We start from the raw sequence: 6,000 nt of genomic DNA on the forward strand, positions 1-6,000 counted from the left end.
CGCACACACACACACACACTCTCACAAGAAACAGACTACATCTCCCTCCGTGGGTTTGGAAACCAGAGAGAAAAGAGAAAGAAAATGGAGAGGCAAGGAGAGACGTGGTGGAAAGCCAACACTGCAAAAACTATAGTAATGATGGATAATCACATGTTTAGATATTTTCATTGGACGTCTTCTGCGTTTTGTATTTGTTAAAATAATTCGTTTTGGTTTGCCACTGCAATTTCCTCATTTGTAAATGATTCTGTTCCACTAAACGTGACATGAACTAACCAGAGACTGTCCACCCAGGGCCGTAACAAGGTACAAAGTGATTCATTACCTTTAAGAAAACAGCTGCTATATAATTTAAGATGTTACACTTCTACCTTTCAGGGCTTTCTAATTCTCAGCTCTCCTCTCTTTGTGTCTGTCTCTCTGAATTACAGTGTGCCCACTGGCCGAGCAGCTCCAGTGAGCACACAGTGGTAATAATTCCCAGTCAATCTGTGCACTGGACCGCCACACAGACTCATTTAAATACTGCCCTCGACATTACTACATTTCTCTGTCTCTATCATTATCCCTATCTCTTCTAAGCTCCACTCACTTGACCTCCCAATCCTTCCTCTCGTGACTGTTTTGACTTTTCTTTTGCTCCGTCTCTTATTTGTGTAGTCACCGCATCATTTCTTCACCTTCCAAGAATTATTTGAACTCAACTTCTTTCATTTCTTCTACCCCTCTCATAGTCACCACTTATCTGCTCACCCAATCCTCACAGCTCAGGGTTGCCAGGATGCCAGGAAGCTCTGATTTACTTATTTCTGTTTGTGGCCCCTGGCAATGATGTGAGGAGTTCAGACAGGGAGCACACCAAAGGTTGTGTCGATTTGATTAGTATGCCATCAACATTCTTGGATACACTGACTGAATATGGAATTAACGAATGCAGAGTGACATGTTTAATACATGTACAGTCTTTTGTAGGCTTTGCAGTCTTTGCACTGCAAAGGGCCCAGCAGTTTCCATATTGTGCATCAATATATATAGTACAACACTATACTGAAATGTTCTGCACTGATTCCATCAGTCAGTTTCTATCTGTATTATTCTATGCAAATATAATGGGAAATGACTGAATGAATGATGATATGTGCATCAAATGTATGACTCAAGTAAGCCAGGACTAGACTCAAGTTCTTTAAATAAGGAACACGGGTGAAAAAAGGCAAGAGCACCAGGGGATTATCCAGAGACAAAAATACACAGAGCAGTCTGAGGTCAAAACCAGGTAAGCACCAATCGAGGCGCCACGTCAAAAGGGCAAAGCAAAAAAAATGGCATGCAACCTTTCTTAATGTAGGATTTCTGATTTGTGAATGTGACCGCAAGCCAGAAAATATTATTTTGTTCCATGACTTGCAGCGATGACATAAAAATGATACATGTTTCAGGTTGTATTTTTTCCTGAAAAAGAAAAATGTTCTACATTACTAGAAAAAAAAAAAAAAAAAAAAAAACAGACCCAGAGTGCCACATACATTATCAATAGCTGTTAAAATCAGTCCACTCACTCACTCACTGACTCATAAATATGTTATTTGTTTTAATGGAAAGAGCTGTGGTCCTCAGCACATCACAGGTGTCCATCTGCAGGGGTTAAGAAGTGAGCGAGCGAGTGAAGGAATTGGAGCATGGTGAGGGATGCAACCTGGGAGCCGTAATCATCTCCAGCTGCTGCTCACCATCTCTCCGCATTTCTCTCGGTCGTTTCCTTTCTTCTCCTGATTCCCTGCTCTCTCTCTTTCTCTCTATCCTTATTTCCCCCTCTCTTTTCATCCCTTTCTACCACAGTGTTATAATCTTCCACACAGCTGCAGGCAAATCTCGCTCAGGGCACCCAGGGGCCTGTGTTTACCCCACGTCTCAGGCTCCTCTAGCAGGCAGTGGGAGAGAAGGATCTCCCCCACCGCAGGTTCACCGGAGGTTCTCATGGCTTCACCGCATGCCACCCTGCAGCGCACAGTGGGTGCTGACCTACAGAATAGAAAACAATACCACGGATGAAGGATAGGTTCGAATACATATGATTATGAGTCAATAAAGCTATTAGTGGAAAGGGAGTTTAGATAAAGTAAAATCTATCACTCTTCTAAGAGAACATTTCTGAGATGTTGTTTAAGCCAGCGGCAGGCTTGTAGAAAAGACTTAATAGTGTTTGAATGCATGGAATATGTAAACACAGAGCATGTAATTAAGCACTTTTTAAAACACGCTTTCTTCAATTTTGTTTTCCAAGACACAAAAAAGAGTCTTGGATTATTTCATTATTTCTCCTCACACTCGTCCCTGTGGTTACATAAGGTGACGTAACCAGCAAACTTCCCGTTCTTTGGGGCTAGAGGGTTGCCAGGCAACTCCAAGAGCATCTGCCTGTCTGCATCCCTGCAACCTTTTGTGTCTCACACACACACACACACACACACACACACACACACACACACACACACACACACACACACACACACACACACACACACACACACACACACACACACACACACACACACACACACACACAATCTAATCCTTTTAATCACCTGCTCTCGTCTGTAAGTGTCTGCAATGGGGGCAGAAGTTCCAAGGTAATGATGACGGAAAAGGAGAAGTCTGAAATGAGAACAGAAACTTCACTGGACACCAGATGACAGCTTGGAGTTTCCCAACTAACTTCCTGGACAGAGGACCGCCAGAGGAACTTGGACCCGTATTGAGACTGTTTCAGTTGGTGTCCTCTTTGAAGTCTTGGCCACATTTCCTTGTGTCTGCTGTTTTTGTAGACACTAACACAGTCAAGTCAACTCCAGGCCTCGACTGCATTTTTTTTTCTCATTCAGTTGCTGCAAACCTGGATGATTTACAGTTAGAAAATAGGTGATAAAGGACAGGGGGAAAAAAAAACATAAATTAGGTTGAACCATTGTGCAACATCATCTCTATGAATGCGCAGGACTCGCTGGAAGCTTTGAGTCCCCTTTTAGTGTCTGGCTACTTTTAGTCAGCCAGACGTGACTTCAACAAATATAGATTTATTTTTCCTCGTGAACAGTTGTGAATCAGAATCATCAGGATCAAGTAACACACTGAAATTAAATTTACTGTTAGAGTTCTTTAAAACTTATCATTGCCCTTCCACAGTTGGAAGTCTTACAAGAAACTATTCTTTTAAGGCAATAGAAAAATCAAAGCAGCAGAGGCAAATATCTTGTAAATTTTAGTTCCCAATATCAGTATCCAATGTCAACGTCAGTATCCAACAACCCATAAATCCTTCATTTCCCATAATGCAAATCTTTTCTTCGAGGCTTTCAGCCTGGTAAATGAGCACATCTGTCAAGCTCCCAGTTCAACCCACAAAACACTGATGACTGGTTATTTTGGTTACACGCATGCACATCAATATGTTGTACATAAACAGCACATATATATGCAAAGTGTACATGAAATCTCACTCATTGATTATGTTATTGTAAACAATAAAGGGGTGGCACTCTTTGAGTGCAGTTTAACCTATTAAGTATTAAATATTTATTTAAAAAAAAAAAATCTAAATATCAAATAAAAAGGGATTGCGCTGATGTGATTCAACACTGTACACATGCACCCACATACATCAACCTTATGAACACATACTGTATGTACACAAGGATTTAAAAAAACAAAAACAGAAAACATCCAATTTCCTCTGCATGATTTTAGCTTCATATCATTCTATTCCCACAACCATGAATGACTCAGAGTGTTCACTATGTTTATTCATCTCAGTGCTGCTATACTGCCTTGATTACTTTGCCGTGCTCTGAGATGGCTCTGTGGCTGAACAATCCATTCCCTGTCCCTCCTTTAGAATGGATTATTATGGGCTTGAAAACTGATTCACACTGATCGTCCTCTGTATGGATTCCCACAACAAACCCTGTCCCCTTTTGACACATCTCATTGAGCAGGGTGTAACACAAAAGCCAAATTTATGTCTAAAATCCAAATTAATGTATTTGAATGACTTGTTGCAAATATCCAACTTTCTTCCTCCTCATATCCTCTCAGATTTTTCCACAGAATACATAACCAGATGCAGATGAGCGGTTTGATATTTTCCAGCTCTGAGGGTGCAGATAATACCACACGGGTCGATAGACACCTAGATATTGTAGGGTTTTTTTAGCTCCTTGTGGGCACATACCAGACAAGAAAACAAAAAGAAGAGAGAGAGGGAGTGTGTGAGGAGAGATGTTTTTGTGTTTGTGTGTGTGCGCACATGAGAATGAAAAGAAAGAATCGGCAAGATGGAGAGATACAGGGCGAAATATTGTACAACAATAAGGTTTAGTCATCCACTGTGGCAAGTCAATTCGCTGGAGAGTCCCCATCAGATCTGCAAGTCTGTCTGTTTTAATAGCCTTTGGGCATTATGTCCCCTTTACATAGGATTCCATTGTTTGGAAGTCTGCTGCCTGCTCAGTCTCAGACAGAATAAAATCCACGATTGCCTTCAGTTTGTGTCTCATGAATGAAGGATATCTTAGTTTATAAATTGCTTTTTATCCTCTCGTCTGCACTGAATTGCTGACAGCTGTGATTTAAGTGAGAGCTGACATATAGACAGGGTAACTGTGGAGTAAGATGTTCACTTAAGAGCAGTCTAATTGTTTTCAGCTCATCACTGAACCGACTTCTAACTTCAAACAACTCAGCGTCTTTGGATGGCTGAACCTTTATAAAGGATGTCTGAACTTATTTCAAGCATTGTCCTGCCAACCTTTTCCATAATCCCTCCCAAGGAGGAGGAAGGGAGAAAATAGAAGACATTCCCATAATAGGAAAAGGGGCTTTTCTGAGGAAACGGAATTGAACAAGCTGTCAAGTAGCTCAGCCCTCCATTGATTCAGTGCCCGGGGCTTCTAGTTTATCTGTCAGTGGAAACCTGCTAAAATGGATCTCACATCCAAGTGGCCATTCTGGTTGTTTCTGGGACTTCACCCAACAATCGACTGAACAATTAGAGAACATATTCGGGGGACAGGGGTTGCAAAAGGTGAAAAAAAATACCTGAATGCCAATTGTAGAAGACCAAAACATCTAGTCTTGCTTATTGGTTTGAGTTGGCTGGTGTTCACATCATACCACAGCAAAGTGTGCCACAACTGCACCTGGCAAATGGTGGCTATACCTCCAGACGAGGTAATGAGGACAGATCAAAGCGTGTGAGGGTGCCATATACCCCCCACACAGAGCCATCAGAGCCGCAAGCAGCTAAATGTGTTTTTAATCCACTTAATCAGATGGCTAGATGACAATGACATTACCTTATCAGCCCTGTGTGTGTGTGTGTGTCCCAGAACAAGTGCGCGTGCTTGTGTGCCTTAATGGATTTTCCCCAGGACTCAGATAAGCCATATGTGGAGTGTAAAATGCTTTCATTGCAGATTCGTATTCAGATTCTGCAGCAAATTGATGATATCACAGTTTAAGCAAGCAACAAGCTAAAGCTAACCTTAAACGCTCCAACTTCTCACAGTTCATTCACACACATACACCAGTGTTTCATTAGATGACTGACTATGGAAACACTTTTGTAAATTGCTATTGAAAGGGAGGCTTTTGCTCCGAGTGTGATTGGGTTGAAGTTAAGATGAAAAGGTAGAGCAGAGTTGGGGCATACAGGTGTTTCTGGCTGATCTTCCCCTCCCTCAAAACGAACCTGTATTCTGTTTTACTGATCTTTGATCAATCAAAATCCATGTTTGGGATTCTGAGGAGGCTGTAGCACACCTCAGCCTGACAACAAAGACCTCTCTCTCTGTCTCTGCGTGTCTCTCTCTACCCATCTCTCTGGAGCCCTCTTAAAAAGGTTAATGGGCTGAGATTGAAGTTGCAAAATATGAGCTCGTAAGACAAACGTGGGCGACGATGGGGAGGTAATTACAATGACAGAAGCGTCACCTTGCTGTC

The sequence above is a fragment of the Brachyistius frenatus genome, unplaced genomic scaffold, assembly GCF_029030835.1.
Source record: "Brachyistius frenatus isolate BFR_SWC_R1_liver_20210118 unplaced genomic scaffold, ASM2903083v1 Contig_81, whole genome shotgun sequence".
Classification (NCBI taxonomy): domain Eukaryota; kingdom Metazoa; phylum Chordata; class Actinopteri; family Embiotocidae; genus Brachyistius; species Brachyistius frenatus.